The following is a 19,570-nucleotide window of genomic DNA, read 5'->3' on the forward strand; positions in this document are numbered from 1 at the left end:
ATTAATGCATATACAACAATATTGTTGTAAAGTAGTTTGTAACCAATGGGGGGGAATCAAGTGTAATAATAATAATTATACAAACGCATTAGACACTACTGAAAAATTTTAGACCCTCATACTCTCCCTGCAGAGGTCTGTGGGATCTTCCAGGGTTGGCGACGCTATTTTCTGGAGAACTGATCTGTCAGTAGGCAGTGATTTCATGCTTATATAATGCAAATAACCCACTCCAGAGCAGGTTAGATTTGCATTTAGTTACCATGGTGGTTCACCTTTGTAGTACAGAAAACTGAGGGTTAACCCTGAAGTTACCTGGATAAGATGAAATCCTGCTTTGTAGTTCAGTCGTCTGTTCCTTACCAGATATTTTTGATCCACTTGAATGGTGTTGAGGCTCCTTGTTAATCAAGGTTCTTGTTGATGTTTGCCTTGTAATCGGAAGGTTGCCGGTTTGAGCCCCGGCTTGGACAGTCTCTGCCGTTGTGTCCTTGGGCAAGACACTTCACCCGTTGCCTACTGGTGGTGGTGGCGCCAGTGTCAGGCAGCCTCGCCTCTGTCAGCGCGCCCCAGGGTGGCTGTGGCTACAATGTAGCTTGCCATCACCGGTGTGTGAATGTGTGTGTGAATGGGTGGATGACTGGTTGTGTAAAGCGCTTTGGGGTCCTTAGCGACTAGAAAAGCGCTATACAAATACAGGCCATTTACCATTTTATACCTCGTCCAGTTTAAACCCCGTCAGGTTTTTTTTGTGTTTTTTTTTTAACATTTTTTATAATGTGCTGTCTTTTTGCTTTAGCCTGCTCTTAATCAATTTTGTTGTGTTTGATTGATGTCATGTTTTATTTATCTCATTTTGATTTTTCTGAACTAACTTTTAAAAAACTTTGGTCACCCTTGCTGCTTTTAAATCCGCCATTGAAATTAGTAAAAAAATATGATTGTAAAAGCAGCCAACACTTGCTAAACATAGCCGGATGTATTTATACGTTAGCATTAAAAAGCCATTAAACTAAAACAATTCTCAGATTTCACTTTTATTCCTAAGCAAATACATCCCAGGCCAAATCCCAAATCAAAGCTTAATTCTTTGTCACAGATTACTCATCTGCCTTTTTCTTCTATTTGTTTACATTCTTCTGTGTTCCATCTCTTTATGCCCAAAAAACACTCCATTTAAAGCACTGCTGAAGTTGAAGGGGAACAGCATTTCTGGCGCATGCTGCTATTCTATGTAATTAGTCCTGTCTGGAACTTGAAGTGTTTTTAGTTGATGTTTAAATGACAAAAAGTCTGTAATTTCACTTAATTAAAGACAAAGCAAGCATTAAGAGGATCATTTATCTCTCACTGTCTCATTTTCCAAAAATGACACAGGACAGTCAACAGCCAAGATTAAGTATAAACTCATTTTTATTTTATTTATTCTTTTCTTTGTCTGATGATTCTTTCTTAGCCTCCTGGCACCAGCGTGCAGAGGAAAAGCTTTGCCGTTCATTATCCTTGTCAGAACGCTGACACAAAGTCTGACGACTCTTTCTTAACTTTTCTCTTTTCTTTCATTTTAACTTTTTAGAAAAGGACCTGATCTCATCTCTGATGTGTGGTCTTTGTTTTCATTAGCTGACTGAATGCAACAACGACAACAACAGACAAGGCCAAAATAACTCTGCAATTAAGTTCTTGAACAGCGAGGGGAACGAGTGGGAGGATCGAATGATGATTTGGCTACAAATCCCGTCTGTACTGGAAGTGAATTGGAGTATATGTATTCCAAGTGAGAATTAGCAGCCCACAAATTCTCCTTCATCCTCCGCTTCATTATTCTTTTTCTTCAAATCTTGCGTTTTTACCCCATTGTCTTATTTCTTTTTTTATCCCCTTCTTTTGTACCTCCTATTGTTTCCCCGCTCTCCACACTCCTTCTCTTTGTTAGTTGTCGAGCGCACACTTTCCCTCCCTCTTTGCCACAGGCTGTATTACTGTTGCGCCATGCACTCTTTTACCTCTCTCCCATGCATGTCATTCCATCTCCTCTGTTACCAGCCAGCAACTCTGTCCAGATTTCAGTGAAGCAGCAGGTTCCAAAATACAGTATTTACCAGGAAAAACACAAAATCAATACCCACCCAATGCAAACACAGCACACAGGCAGTTCTGCAGATCTGCCAATGACACTCACTCATGCTGTGCAACTGAGTTTAGTGATTAGAGAGCTGAAAAAAAAACAACCACCCTTTGTTTCTGTCAGAGCCATCAGAAATGCTTCACTCGTTGTACTCTAAACACAGTGTTTTCCTTTTAATACAAAGCTACATGACTGGTGATATTTGTTTTATGGGGTTCTTGTTATTCAGTGCATTCAGAGTCCAAGGCAAGCTGGCTGTGTAGTGCATAAATAGATCACTGATATTAACATATTAGAAGAGAGTAAAACTTTAGTGTCTCTGCAGGGCAATTTGATTTACATTTTTGTAATACAATATAAGAGTTGCTGTGAGATTATAGGTTAAAGTTTGTTTTAAAAGATGGGACTATCTATTCATTGCACCTGCATCCCTGATATTCTGGGTGCTTCAGTCAGAAATGACTGAAGCACCCAGAATATCAGGGATTTCAACATGTAAAGGATGTTGAGGGTCCAGAGCAATCTGTGACCCTCAGTTGTTATGACAGCTTGAACATTTCCAGATTGCTTCTGTTTTTCGAGAGTAAGTCTGTCAGAGCAAGACATCTGAACAGATGCACTCAATAAGAGACGAAAGCAAAAAAAAAAAGAAACATTCATTATAATATTATTAAAAGTGTACTAACAGTGATAGCATTCAAGTAATTAAAACAAAATGAAATAAAGCTAGATGAAAGACGGAGTTTCCCCAATATACTGTCACGGTCATATCTAAGGTTTTGCATATCAGGACGTAATGCCAAATATGGTACTGTGCATTATAGCAAACATCCCCACTTTGGTCTTCTCTGTCCAAAAGACACTGTTTCAGAGGTTTTGTGGATTGACAGTTTAACATTTAACATGCAAACTGAGGCCCGAAGAGCCGAGACATAGCTCTTGGGTGTTTTGCAGTTTCTCTCAGCCTTGTACAGTCTGACCTTGGGGTTACTTTGCTGGGCAAGTGTTCTGAATATTTTCCACTTCTAAATAATCATCTTCACTGCAGAATGATGGACTTCAAATTGTTTGGAAACGGTCTTATAACCCTTCCCAGATTGGCGGGTAGCAACAATTGCTTCTCTAAAATCAGTGCTGATGTCTTTCCTCTGTTGTATTGTTTTAACAAACACTTGGATGCTCTGGGACCAGCAAACTGCCAAAGGTTCTGCTTTTATAGAAGTGCCCACACTTACTGACGATCGGTGAACCACATGCGTTTGATTAGCAGCACCAAGCTGCTTCTTACCCTCATATTTCCTATGGAAGCAGTAATAATGTACTTTCTGTATTTTGGCTTATGTTTTGTTAAATAAATATTTCACAGTGTGACGTGCCATGTTTTGTAGTTGATCTGAGGTCATATTAACCTCATTTTAGGGGTCGGATTATTTTTATGATGTTCTCAAAGGTAAAACCCTAAAACTGAAAGATTATTAGATCAAATAAAGAACAAGACGACATAAAAAGCGCATATTTGCAAAATACGAATACCCATGACTGCAAGTCTAATGAGCCTTTAATGAGATTTACGCTGTTTTACTTATTTAACCCAAACTTAAAAACTTCCCTAGTCTTCTAAAAGTCTTCTGCTGTCTTCAACCAAACATTTTTCCCCCTGTAAAATTTAACTCAGGTCCCCTTGCTACCCTCGCTGTTCCCTTCTCTGCATGCAACAGTCAATACTTCATTGATACTTCAGCTCCAGCATTGTGAATCCAGAACATCCGTGGGGGCCCAGAGCGAATAAAATGTGCCTGTTTAGTGTTTCTCCAGCTGGGCTGATCTGAAGCGACAGAAATTTAACCAACAGCCAGAGTGTCTCTCAGGAGACAAGAGGCTACAGATGTCGGCAGCACCGCCATCGCTGCAGCTGTTGAAATTATCTGGATGAAAATGGTACTAATCTGCTACCCTTCATGGGGACTTCACACCGATTTGGGGACATAAAAGGAAATAACATGCATTCCTCTTCTCACAGAAGGAGGAATGATAGAAGAACGCAACACAGAGGAAGGTGAAAAGGGTAAAAATTGAGGGAGGCAGAGGAGGAGGGAGAACAGACATAAAAGCATGATCTCGCCTGCCGCTCCCAAAAAGGCAAACTGATTTCCCAAAATTGCTATATTGTTAGTTTTCCACTTGACGTGTGCTTGCACATACTGGCAAATGCAGCTACACAAACCCACACACACACCTCTCAGCATAAAAAACGAGAAGCTTTCAGACACTCTCGTGGGAAAGCATGTCAACTAAATCATTTTTCTCATCACCTAAAACTGATTTTCCAGGCTGGTGTGCAAGCTGATGTAGCAAAATTTTCTACTGTAAGTAGGACACAAAGCTGAAGCCTGAACTCGATTCTTGGTGTTCTGTTACCTCAACGATCACATGGTTTGCTTGCACAACACGCACGATAGCTCATTTTTCATAATTACGCTTGAGGTGTATTATAAATCTTTCTATATTATCCTCTGCAACTCTTTACGTTCCTTTGGCTAAACAATCTGGTCGGATAGCTGATTATAACAGCTCACTGTCATGGTTCATCATCTTGACTAGATGCGGTATATTTCCTCACGTATAAAGCTGAAACTGCGAGCTGACACAGAAAATGATTTGACAGAAAATCTGGCCGCAAACATCAATAAATGCCAGGCATCACATATTTATGAATAATATTTAATCTCCCTAAACTCTGGAGCTATATGGTGTATTATTGCAAAATGTCATCTTGCTTTTCAATAGCTCATCAGACTGAATGGAGGAAGTGTGTCATCATGTATGCTTTCAATGGCTTTTTCCCAGAAGACCGCAGCTTTCCCTCTTTCTTTCTCTGTCTCTCTCGCTCTCAGGCTGGCTGACATTTAGACTGGAGTGAAGACAGAAGAGGGAGAGGAAGTTAAAGAAAGGATTCTCCCCTGAAAAGGGACAGAAGGAGCCTTCTCTACCCTCGAAGGGCTCAACCCGGTCAACCCCATCTTAAATCAAAACGGCCAAAGCTTCTCTATCACTCACAGGAGGGGCAATTTAAATCACAGGAGAAGCAGTGGGTCTTTGTTATGTATGCAAGAAACATTCAAAATAAATGGCAGCTTATGGGAAATTATACGCACTTGAAATATAAAGTACTCTGCATGACTGCGGCTTATCAAGATAAGAGACAGAGTGTTGTGTGATGTATTTCACACTAATTAATATGTGGTGTCGTTTGGCAGTCCAGGCAGGCTGAAGCTCTCATCTTTTCAGCGTTTCCTGTTGTTTCGATAAATCACAGGAAAAAGTAAACAGCACATAACTATCATTCTACTGCTTTTCTTGGACCAAAACAGAGAAAAAGTAAAATCAAGAGGATCTTAATTAGATCCCAGTCACGCAGGCCTAGAGATCAGGAGGGAATTGCCTGGCAACCACTGGTTGCTAGGGAAAATGTGCATTCCCCAACCGGTTTCAAGTGGTTGCTGAAGGCCGCTAGCAGTCGGCTGAACTCTACGCTGAGCCACAGTCACACATGCCTGTGAATGTATGTGTGATGGTAACCAGTTGCTAGGGAAAAATATGTATTCCCTGACTGATTTGTGGATGGCTGCAGGAGGTTGTTTACAGTTTCTAGGTAAAGTATTTTGCAAAAAGGCATATCGGGCTGTGCTGAAAACCTCCTTGTGATCGGTTTTGATCACTAGCAGACTCCTATAGCCACCCACAGGTTTTTGGGGCAGCACCACATACATCTTTGTGACCAATCACACCTAGTAGCAACCAACAACTACTCACCAACCAGTCAGGGAACACACATTTTTCCCAAGTAACCAGAGGTTCCTGGGGGTTGCTAGTTGGTCTTTAGGCCTGTGTGTGTGGTTTTAGGTGGCTCAGATGCTGACACAGTTACTGTTAACATCCACAACCTGGTGTTTCTAGCTATAAAGGCACATCTTCATTTTTTTTGTTAGATGTTTTTCTATTCTGCCTACTAAGATGGCTAACTGAGGCCTCACATCCTTATCTTCACGTGAGCTTGCTTATCTTAGCCGCTTTAGCCTCAGAAAACCAAATACCTGTGTTAGCCCTGTCTTGCCAACAAGCATAGAAAGAAAGAAAGAAAGAAAGAAAGAAAGAAAGAAAGAAAGAAAGAAAGAAAGAAAGAAAGAAAGAAAAAAAGATCTGAGTGCATTGCAAGATAAAGTAATAGACTCTTAGTCAAGGTACTCCCTTTTGCCAGTTTGTTACCATTTGGTTTTATCAAAATGTGATAAACAAAACCTGAAGACAACACTTTGATTACCGCACGAGAAAATAAAGGGGCACATTGTGAAAACAGACTGAATAAATCCTGAGATTTGCTTTTTAAATGTTTCAGATGTTTGTGAAAAAGCCCGCAGTGGGTCTGCATGAAAACAAGATGCTTGGCACAAAAGTGTAAGCAAGAAGAAAAGAGACAGGCAGAGAGCTTAGAACTCTGAAAAATTACACATGTAATCACCATACAAGCTCATATTTTTCAGACAAGTAGAGAAGAATAGCTTCAACAGAGTGGCTTTAAAGGAGGTGGATTTCCTCTAATTGCACTTCTGCAGCATGCCTATGGATAGAAATATGCTTTTTGGGGTGACACATGAGCCTGAATGAGGATATCTCACATATATACTCCAAAATACAGAAAAATAGGAAGCTTAAAATACATACATTCTCATCAGAAAACACCAACAATCTTCCCATTTAAGTAAAAGATTTCAATAAGTTGATTCAGCACTTTTCCAAAGACATCAAGTCCCCTATAGGCACATTACACTGCATATAAAGTGTGTGTAATGTACACGTGAAGGAAAGCCAGAAAGTTTTAACAGACTTTTGGTTTGCACAGCCTTCAACCAGTATTGAGTCTCTCTCGTACAGCCACTCCTGCTAGCTTTCCTTCCATCCATCCATCTTTCTGTCTCACTGCATGCTCTCTCCCTCCTTCTTCTCACGCTTCACTCCTCACCCTTTTCTGCTTCACTCCCATCTTCCATCTTTCAGTGTCCTCCCTACATCCCTCCCTCCACAGCCAAGAGACATCCAGCTTCTCATAAGTCTTCATTAGAGCATTCCCAGGGATCCACGGCTGCATCGTGTAACAGTGCAAAGTCCGACAGCAACCAGAGAGAGAGAACTGAGCCCCAGAGACAATTAGCTCAGCCTGGAAAATAACATCATACTCCAGTCCAAAGTCTCTGTGTGTGTGCTGGGTTCCGGCAGAAGGGCTGAAGCTGGCTTTGATTAGAGCCTCATATAGAAAACATGAAGAACTGACGCGCCCGAGCACTTAATGACATACAATCAGCACAAGGATGTGCCGATATTTCTGTGTTCACAATAGGACTCTTTTGAACACAGCAGAGGCAACACTACTACAAAAGTTTCTTTCTCTAACTTATTAAGACTGGTGTGCACTTGGGTCCATAGGTTTTTGGAGAACTACGCATTTTTTGGTAGTTTTGCCTCTGCACACCACGAAAGTGGATTTTAAATCAAATAATTAAAATGTGACTGGAGTGCAGACTTTTAGATTTAATTCAAGATATTTAACAAAGTACTACTTTACTTTTCAGACAATAGACCATTTTATATTTATAGTATGCTGTTTTCAGGAGCTCAAAAGTTATTGGACAAACTAACACAATTTTTTTGATATTTGAATATTTTAAATACTGTTTTTCGTAATTGGATGAACATTTTTTGGACATCACCTTTACTGGAAACATCTTCAGTTGCTGTTTGTTTGTGAGTCTCTTTGCCTTCAGCTTTGTCTTCAGTAAGTGTAAGGCATGCTGTATTGGGGGAGATCAGGTGACTGACTTGGCTATTGAAGAATATCCCATTTCACATTTTGCTGTGGATCATTGCCAATTTGCTTTATGAAGTGTCATCTAATCAGTTTTCAGCATTTAGCTGGATCTAAGCAGTTCAAAATCCAGCACCTTGGTTGAAACACTCTGTATTTTTACATTCATGAAGACAATTTTTTTCATAGTAGAAAACTGTACATCTACCTCCTTGAGAGTTTTCTTGACTTTGTTAGATTTATTGAAGGGTTTTTCTTAACACTGGAAAGAATTCTGCCATCATCCACTTCAGTTGTCTGCGAAGGTTCTCAGTCATCCAGGTCATCGCAGTCTAAGGAGCTTGGAAAGATGTTCCACCTCTCATCCAAGAAGCTTCTTCAGTTAGAGGAAGCTTAGAACTGACGAAGCTTCTCGGATGAGTGGTGAAACGTCTTCAAGAAACTTAAAGAAGTCCAATTGCTTTTCTTTCCAAGCTCCTTAGACATCCACTTCAGTTGTCTTCTGTGGACCTTCAGGTCATTAGCTCATTAGTGGACCTTATTTGGTAGCTGCTGCCAATTTACCAGATTTTCAGAAAACCTCAAACTCATCTTGAAGCTCGTCCGAGATTTTGAATAGATGCACCTGTGATATCATTTTGAAAATACTACATCACTTCATGTTCATGCAATCATTTTGTCAAAGTTCAATTTGAATTTCAATTTTGTTAAAGTCACTTCAATCACATCTTGAATGTTTCATTTAAAACCCCCCATGATGTTGTATGAAGGCAAAAATTACAAAGAAGTGGTGCCATGCTAAAAGCTACTGCTTTTAGAGGTAGTGTAAGTCTATTTACAGGATTATCATTATGTTTTTTTCCCCTCACCTGCATGATCTAAAAGAAATCAGAAAACTTCTTATAAGAAGAGAGTAAAGCCAGTAGACTAACAGCAGGTTCTCCCCTCTATATTGCTTCATATTAGTGCAATATGTCATATAGGTATGACACATGAGAGAACGGCGGTGACCTATCAACACCCAAAGAGACACCAGACAAATAAATCCCTGTCACTTTGACAAGGCCTGCTGAGTGTGTGACTGTTAGACATGTTAAGAAGCATCAGGTGTCCTGAGGGGTAATTCCATAGACAGGAATAGAAGGAATGGGGAAATTCCATTGCATACTCCATCACAGATAAGAAAAAAAAAAAAACACATACACAATAAAACGGATTAGTTTTTCATTTTCAGAATGCCAACATCGCCCACATAGGAGTTCCCCACCGTGCAGCAATGAAGGCCTCTTTTGTCATCAAAGATTATATGTGACCAAATCTGTCACCAATACTATGCTAATGTCATGGTTTTCACTCTTATCTGTGGCCACCCTCTCATTCCACTGGGTTCATGTGCCTCCGCGTGTCTTTCTGCCAGCTGCTTTATTTCAGCATTTCACATTGAAATCTTGTTGTTTCTTTTGCAAACGTATCCACTTGACATCATCGTTGCTTTGTGCCTGCCTGCAATAACTACAATTACAGTAACTCCTCACAGTTGAATGCTCTGAATACCAGTCAAGGTGCAGCTTACATCCATGTCTGTCCAGATTCATTTATGTGGAGAAGATTCTGAAGCAATAATAAAAGGCATTTATGTAAGTATACGTTTGCTTATAACGGGTCACAAAGTGGAAAACATGTACACAAATGTTTTGCATGGTAAATGGACTGGTATTTATATAGTACTATTCTGCTCTAACTGAGCATTCAAAGCAATACAAGCGCTTTCACCTAATCAAACACATTCATACTACTGCGTCACGTGATGGATGCGTAGCTGACAAATCTCCTGCAACTGTGCGACGCTGTCACATCAATGCAGACAGATATTTCTGATTGTTTCCAGCACCTCGTTAAATCTATACTACAAAGAATTAAGACAGTTACGAAGGAAAAAGACAATCCAACCTGGTACAAGTAATAAGGTGTACCTAATAAAGTGACCAGTGAGTGTACAATTATACACTGAAACCAGCTTATGCGGAGTACTACGTCATAACAAATACTTATCCATCTCACAAAGAGACAAATTACTGGAGACTGTCAATACCCAAACTCTCATAAGCAAAAGTGAGTATGCACCAGAACATATTTCATACACAACACATAAGCACACCTCCGGTATCCACATGCAAGTGTCTAAATCACACAACCACTGACACGCACCCACACACTGAGCAATCAGTGGTGCCAAGACAGACATCTCTCTCCTGCTGACATCCCCACACAAGACTGAAGATGAACCGCTGTCACACTGTCAAACCATCAAGAAGAGACAGAGGAAGACAGACAGGCAGGATAAGAGAAAAATCAAGAGTGCACTACAGAGAAGGGGAGAAATGCAAAGACTTCTTCCTGAGATAAAAATGACAAGCACAACAACAGTCTGTGATCTTCTGAGGGCAGTTAAGTCATGCTTGCTGTTTGATGTTTTGATGCTTAACGGGGACGCGCTAAAACAACAGCTGGCCTCACAGTCCCTACACAGGCTGCAGCAAGTGAAATAGTCCTGCTGTTTTAGGATGAATCACCTACTTGGTATCTGGAGAAAATGGTGTAGAATGCATACTAATGAATAACAGTGAGATGCACACTGGACCCCTCAGAATTGTGCATAACTAACACAAAAGCACACATAAACTACTATTTACAGATTATTTTTCCTTCTTACAGTGCTCAGACCTACTCCCCTGGTATATTTTATACTTTTTCCCTCATTTATCTCCAGCTACTTTAAAGGAGGAGTGACTCATTTCAATCAACCGGATTTTGGCCCAACTATGAATAACCTTGGTTCTGTCAAAAAAAAACAACAACCTCCGCTTACCTCCGCCCATTCAGTTCAATTTTCACCACAGCCAGCTATCAAATGGGTCCATTCAATGAGATCACAAATCCCTCTCCATTTCATCCATGCAGATCTTTAGCCAGGCTTAGCGCAGGCTGTGTCTAGACCAGATCAGGATTTTTCTGCAATGCTGAGATGATTTTTCCATTTTTTTCTTTCTTTTATAATTTATTCTAACAAAATTACTGCAATCAAAATCTGAAACTGAAAGATGATGATCGCATTGGAAAAATATCACTTCATATGCTGCACTGAGTGAAGAGAAAGTAAAACAAAATAGAACAAATCCCCCCACACAGGTAATTATTTCACACTGACACACTTAGCTCAGGAAACAAAACTCATATGTTAATCAGAGTGTTATGTGTTGCTGATGCAGGAGAGCGTTTCTTAATGATACATCATGTCAGAAATGTACACTTTCCTTTTCTTTTATGTAACAATGAATGATGCATTTCTTACACAGGAAACTGAAAGCATAAACATTACAGGCCCAAAGAAATGTGCAGTTTCGCAATTATTTTTGACCAACATGTTTGCTGTTGTTTGTTTGCAAAAGTGTTGAGCCACCTCTCATTTCTTTATTTTGCTTCTAAGAAGCCAGATTGTGTGTTTTTTCAAAATAGTCTAGAACAGTAGTTTACTGCCTTTCATGGACATTGGCTGCTTATTTCCAGTCCAGTCCTTCTATCTGACCATTCTGAGAGGATTAAGGGTTTCTCTGTGTGTTTGTTTTTCGTGTTAAGTCTTTTAACAATGACTTATGAATCATTCATGCATAAAAAAGGCACCCACCTTAAGGGATGAACCAGCGTTGTGTCTACACATGACAGACCTCTTAACAAAGAACCAATTTTAAGTTGTATCTTCAGGCGCTTCGTTACTAACAGCCTTTTGCAAAAAGTGGTAATTTGTTCCAATTTCTTTAGCTGAATCTATGAAAAATGACAAAGATAACACAGTTTGACAGCCATAACATAATATTTTTGTACTAACAGGTTATTTCTAAAAAAGCTATTAGCTGACTGTTTGGCATAACAGTATGTGAAAGTCATGTTCTGGAGAAATAGGGGGAAAAAAAGATCATAGACCTGGCACAGGAACTGAGAGATGTATCTGGCCCTTCAGTTGATCCATCTAGTGTTCACTGAAGCCAGTGAACAGAAATGGTCTCAGTGGGAGGGTGGCTATCAAGAAGCCATTCTTAGGGTAGGGAGAAAAGGTTGAAATATGCAAAATTGCACAAGAACTTGACTGAAAATCAGTGGCAACAGGTCTTACGAAGTGATGAATCGAAATTTGAAATTTTTAGATTAGATTTGTGCAGAAGAGGTCAGGGGAGAGATAAAACAGTGAGAGTCTGGAATCATCTGTAAAACATAGTGTGGGCTCTCTCGTGGTTTGGGGCAGCATTTCAGCCAGTGGTGTTGGAAATCTTGTCCAGATTGATGGAATTATGAACATACCATCAGATTTTGAGCCACCATGCAAAACCACTAGGAAAGCATCTGTCTGACAATGGCTTCATTTTTCACCATGTCCCTAAACACACTGTCAATGCAGGAAAAGCATAAATGCATTAAAAACACACACACAAAGGAACACCATTAGTCATGGATTGGTCTCCCCAGAGGTTCAAGAAGCCTGCAGAACTATTCCTACAGATTACTTTAAGACAAGAAATCTTGCCTAAGAGAGCTCAGGCTGTGCCTGATCATACCAAATATTGACTTTCAAGCTCATAACATACTCCTGTGTTAAACTGTCCACAAATGTTCGCTTGTTGTTGCATCCTTCGACGTTTGAGCGCAATAAAATTGTGTATTTAGATTATTTATTTTTATATTGATGCAGCCCTTTAATGAGCCCTCTCCTCTGATGGATAAACAGCTTGCTTGTAGTGGAAAAAAAGATTAAGTTAAAAGGGGTTGGACATTTCATTTTACAGCATTCACATCCAAAATTAGAGTGGACTGCGGTCAATTGTCCACAGCACTGTAGAGGTGAGGCAGGTGAGGCTGAGGCACCCAGCAGTGCTTCTGCACCCAGCAAGGGCAGTCTTAATGAATAGCGAGATAAATGATAAATGTGGCCATATGGTGGAGCCGGCTGGCCAAGACAGGGGTGCTAGCAAGCTAAACACGCACACATTCACACATCCTCAAATATCTCGCTTGTTAATCCGTACCTAGAATTGAAGAGCCATCAAACTGCATAACTCAAGATAGCAGCAGGTAGGGGTTAAGGACCTCTAGGCTCTTTGGATAGATGGGGGTGTTACGGCCGACTGTGAAATCATCACCGCACTTCCTGTCAAAAAGTTTTACAGAAATTCGAGCGAGGACACAAACTGACTGCGCGTGAGGCAGACTGTCACTCAGCAGCAGTGACTTTTTAATTACAAGCATTGTATGTGCCTCACTCATAAATGCAGGAAGTCTTCTCAATTTATATGTGCTTCTCTGGTGATTTGCTGTGTGTGTGTGTGTGTGTGTTAACTGAATCAAAGTAGATGAAGCCATATGCTGTCTGTCATACTTTGTAGGCAGTCACTTTCTTGTTTCCTCTCGTCTGCTGTATACAATACTCCTCTCTCATTACTATTCAGCACGCCACATGCTCATATAGTGTAGCTACACAAACACACACACGCACTAACTAGCCTACAGATACACCCACACAAACTTTATTCACACACATAAACTCAAACACAGTGAACAAGCCATTGTTCTCCTTTCACAGCAGATGCTATCTCTCTCTAATTGGCTCAGCAAAAACAAAGGAAGGGCCTTGGATGCCCCGCTGCAGCTAAGCTCTTCCAGTCTACAGGGATGTCCTCTGCAGGACCAACACACATACAGGGTCCTTGGATATGGCTGACCTCTGCGCTGTGTAAAGAAGGCCAGTTTCTGATTACATGGCACAGTTTCAGGGTCTGTGATGAATCAGTAAGCAGGCAAGTACACTTCAGTTCAGTGCACTTTTGAAACACAATATGAAAACACCCTGTGGGTTGCCAAGAATGCTCCAAACAATCGAGGTCCCCTGAACGCTACATGCAAATGGCGATTTGGAGGCTGAGCATCACATCACAGAATACGCAATGTTTGGTCAAGCCATTTTCTCATCAAGTGTGTTTGTCAAAATCCAGAACTCCTGCTCAGATCTCGCCCCCAAAAAGTTTACACCAGTTCTGCCAGTGCAGCTTCACACATAGCTGATGGGCGATAAGCCTTCACTGCATGCAATCCACAGCTGTCAAACTTCCTCAGTGTTGTGAAACACAGAGAGAGAAAAGAATAAGCGGGGTAAGTGTTGGTGCAGTTTAGTTCAGCACTGTGAAATATGACTGTACTGCTGGTATCATAGATCTTAACTTTAACTGCAGTAGTGCAGTGGTACTTGATGGGGTGTTATATAGCAGAGAAAAAGATCAGAGAGAGTCTACTGTGACCTACCATCCACACGCGTTTCACTGGTGATTAATAATAGGTGAAATTGTTCTTTTTTGCCAAGGGACAAAGATGAATGTATTCTGCATACCTTACTCTCTACTATTTCTATATCAGGCATAAAGACTGTAAAAGACAACTGATTAAGGGCCCAGCCTTCAGGCACATTACCTCCACAGATGCTGCCATTCGCTGTAATCACTCGAGTGCCTAACACACGGGGACAAATGACATAAAATCACAAGAAACGGCATCCCCTTCTGGCAGAAAGTGTGCATAGCAGGCAACTGCTGTTGGTTCAGACCTCGTGGTTTCATCAGTGCAGATTTATTGAGAGCAGATGTTTATATGAAAAACAGACATGAGAAGATCAGCCGACAACAAACCGCAACTGCAATCAAAAAGACACGGAGCAATAAAGCACCATGGCTCCTTTACAAGACGTTTTAAAGAGGGGGCTGCAGCAGCAGCTGCAGCAACAGTTTGAAGAGGTTCAAAGTCCCGAGAGTTAGAAAAATTTATTAAGGACCACACAACTGATTAATACTTGTGTTCTCCTGGTCTGGTATTTTTTCCCCATTCTTTCTGTTGTTGTTGTTTGTTTTCCCACCAATTACGTGGGCTGAAACATAAATAATTCATGCAGCACTTAAGGATGAAAACACAAGACTGATAAACAACAAAGTAACTTCAGTCATCACTAATTCAGCATCTGCTAAATGCTTTTTCACCACTTCTTATGCCACTCAGTCTGATTACAGGATGCTTTCGTCAGCATGTCTGCGCATCGCATGTCCAAACAATCCACGATTAGATTCTGCCTTCTATTCCTCTCCCTAGCTTCAGTCGCTAATTTTAATTCAAGCTTTCTTCATGTTCCAGTGACTAATACAGCTTACAATCAAATGTAGAGCTAATTAGATATTTCAAGTGACCATTATTTCTATAACATGTTGTCATAGAGCTGGTGCTTGCAAACATATCCCGAGTGCTCCAAAAGAGGACTTAATTTGGGCACTGAACTAGCACATGCATAATAATGACCTTATTTGCATATATTATGTCAGTCTGTTTAGTATGTTAATGCTTGGTAAACTTCTGGGCTTAATCGTTCATCTGACATTCTAAGTGGGAGTTTGTGAATTGGTTACATTGATGCTCTGACACTTTTTATTCTTCTGCCAGGTCTTGTTGGTTCACGTCGCAGCCAAACAGCCTCTAGTCCTTCTCGACCACGAACAGAGCAATGGATTCACCAGCTTCAGAATATATTTGACAAACTGCAGATTTTCATGTTTAATTCAATGTCAGCATAATGATGGTGCTTCTTTTGAAAGAAGTTACGAGGCCGGACTGCAATCCTAAAGCCCTCGACATTTTAGGGGATTTGACAAGATAATAAATGGCTAAAGCGTATTGTTCTGCAGGACACTGCGCTCTGGTTTGTCCGACGCAGTACAGTCAAACAATATATAATGACCTGAGCTGTAACCTCATTTGCTTCTGCAAGAATACTAAGGTAACTGTAAGGTAAAACATAGATAACACAAATATTTAAGAATAACCAAGTGAATAAACTAATTTTAACAATTATCTTTACAGCCCTTTCCCTTTTGAAATGAATACAATGATGTTAATATATATTTTAAATTATTACAGACAAAAAGTAGTAAAACAAGTTTATAAACTCATCATAAAGGTTTGTAAATACTAGTTTCACCATGGATTAAAAACACACAAAAATATGACTCTTAGATGTCCAAGAAAGGCAATGTAATATTTTATTTATAATACAGTACTTTGTTAAGCCAGCTGTACTAGTAAGCACAGTGAGCTATGAAACTTCACTATAATAAAAGCACTCACAAGCTACACTATAGTATAAACAGGAAAGACACTGAACAGCCTAAAAGCTCCGTGTAATCAGAGAGCAGACCATGTCCTCCCCTCAGCTCTCATTCACAGCGTGTTGTTGTATACCGGGGAAAATGTCCAGCACTATAATTAAATGCACCACAGTTGAATACAACAAGCAGACAAACTACTAATAAAAGATATTTTTTTAAAAACCAACAATAAATGGAAATTTATAGTCTTACAGAAAATATTTAGAAACACTTTTCCTTAAAATAGTAAGTATTCTTTATACTAGATCATATATATGGCTTCAGAGATATATATAAGAGTAAACATGTGTTATGTTGGTTTTTTTTCCTCTACCGCTGTCAGTCATGCGACCTTGATCAGCCTGCATAATGGACTCACAAAGTTGGAAGTCAGTCACGTGTCACCCTGGCATCCTCCTGCAGCAGCCTGTGAACTCAGCCTCTTCAGCTCCTGCCTGCTTGCTGCACTCTCAAACCTGAAGCCCTCTATGACCAAGGTCTCTCCGTCCTCCTCTATGCTGGCCCGACACTCCTGCTGATTCTGTCACAACAACAACAACATGCACACAAGGCTGTGCTGTGCACACTATGCCTCAGCACATAAAATAATAACAAGGTCATTTGTGCATCCTTTGTGCTTTGTTAACAGCTGCAATAGACAGAAGCTGCGCATTCATTTATGTGTTTTCTAGTGTGTGTGTGCGTGCGTACACACACTATTATATCTGTCCTGTGAGAAAAATTATTTATAGGGAGTCCTCACTCCTGCTACTTAGGTTCTAGAGGTAGAAACCTGGAGCTCAAATTTTATTTTTGTGAGACTGAACAGTCTCTCATGGATCGCTGGTCGTCTTGTTTCCTGAAACGATTGGGCCAATCGTTACATTTGTAGGTGGGGCTGAGGCTGGCAACACGTGCGGATGAAATTGATGCAGCTGTCAAGGCTGCTGTAAATCTACTCACTGAAATAACAGCTCCTAAATCAGAACGACATGCATTAAAGATATTATGGTTTAGCAAATAGAATTCTTTTTCTGATTCTGCCCAGTGGTTCTGGCAAAAAGTTTTATTTATCCGTCACCCCCTGTGGCACTTTGGGAAAGAGGTCAGGAGGGTCTAGTCTAGTGCTTAGAGTGCATGGAAGGAATGGAAGACAATGTAAGAGATGTCCAGAGGCTAAGCCTAAAGTGAAACTAAATGGACTGAAACGGTTAACGTCTGTGTCAAATATATTTTATATTAATGGCAATTCAGATTTACTTTGCATATCCTTTTCTTGCAGCTAAGAAGAGAAATTAACTGGGTTGCTATGCAACTATAGGGAACTCATAACCTGACCACTTGTGACCTTGTTATAACAGAAGTATAGTATCAGCTTCATTAAGTATGATAGAGACAGGATTAAATTAATTAAACAAATAAACCCATTTAAAAACAGAAAGACAGTGGGTTAGAAACAAAGAAGACAAACATTATGTAAACTCAGCCGGGTAAGTTTCCTCAAAGGAATATGGTTGAGATTTGACAAATAAAAATACTTGATTCTGGGCTGACTGTGGTCTGCAGCACAGTCACGTGGTTCACTGTAAACATACCATTCTTTGCTGTCTCTGGTTGGAGAGATCTAACGATGCACACCAATTCATCATCTCTTCAATGTCTCTCATAAGTAACTGAGCTTCTGACAACACTGTAATGACATTGATGCAAATACTCAATAATAGATACCACTACTAATACCCACAATGCTTTTACTAGTTGATTTTTAACAATTTCACTTCGGAAGTCTTTCTAGTCTTACTGACCACTCAGAGCACTTTAGACTACAAGCCACATTTAATCATACAATCATGCAATGCTCTCTGTTCTGTACACTTTAAGCATATTATCTGCCATTCATCTCTGTCTAATTTAGGCTCATCAATTAACCTGACACACAAGTCTTTGAACTGTGGGAGCAAGTTGGAGTATGTGAGGAAACCCACTCAGGAATAGGGATAACATTCAAACGCCACAAAGAAAAAAATATGTAACTGTGTTAGCCTCAAATAAATCCTGATCTCATGGACAGCAAAGAAATCTTTATTTCAATCTAGTGGCCTGTAATAAAGAGAACTCTAATTGTGAGATGTATTTATGATACCACCTCCACTCACGCAGTTACAAACAACACTTGTGTTGCATTATGACAGTTAAATGAATCTTGAGAACATTTTCTTCTTCAAATCACAAAAAAACAAATCTAAACAAATGTTTTTCTGAAAGCGAGTAAAAAATACTGCTAATATATGCAATTGCTGGGCTTACGCTGACGTGTCTTTGCCATGGAGATCTCAGATTTCTCTTCACATGTCATGTCAGTGATCTTTGCAGCTTCTCTTACACTGCAAAAGACAACATAGCACTTTTAGGATATCTGTGATACAACTGAGCTGATACAGTGAACAGAGAAAAATATACACCTTAATAGTTAATAGGATAATGCACAGTGGAGTATGCCCAACTTCAGAAATCATGAAAACAATTCAGTTAGAAATAAATAAATAAATGGACTGGTACTTAAAAAGCACCTTTCTACTCAACACTTCAAGTACTACTGCAAGTCTCATCCACCTAATCACTCACACATTCGTACAGCAATTTTATATATGCCTAAGCACTTTATAACAGTCACAAACACACTCTGATCATGAATCAGAGGTAACTTGGGGTTCAGTATCTTGCCCAAGGATACTTCAGCATGTGGGCTACAGAAATCAGGAATTGAGCAATCAGCTTTCCAACTGATAGATGGTGCGCTCTACCATCTGAGCCACAGCTGCCCATACAATATGTTGATCAAATTCTTATTTTAATCAAACACGCTTCCATATTGCAGCCTACACATATACTGCTACTAGCTTTAGATAAAACTCATGAGGGCTAAAACCAATGCTTCTCTCACTTTCCATAAAGCAATTTCAATGTTTACTATGGACCTATTTAAGGTTAAAACCTCTTGATCAGCTTGGCTTAGTCTTTCGGTATGCAGACTGACTAGATCTACTGCTTTAAAAGTATCATGTGAAGGGATTATGAATATCAACCTGTTAAGCCTTGTTATGTAAAACTTTTAATTAGCTGCACTAAACCTATAGAGAATGACTAATATTTAAGATACCTTCAGGACTACACCATCAACTTACCATCAAGTTACCATCAACTGCACTGACAAAATACAAACATCAGTAAGGACGGGCTGCTAGGCATTAGGGAATTGCTTTTTACTAGGTTAACTGCTTGTAAAGGCATCACTTTATAAAGAAGTAAATATCGCTATAATTAAAAGAAACACCCACATATAAAAAACATGAT

This window comes from Rhamphochromis sp. 'chilingali' (assembly GCF_963969265.1).
Source record: "Rhamphochromis sp. 'chilingali' genome assembly, chromosome: 11".
In the NCBI taxonomy this organism is placed as follows: Eukaryota; Metazoa; Chordata; class Actinopteri; order Cichliformes; family Cichlidae; genus Rhamphochromis; species Rhamphochromis sp. 'chilingali'.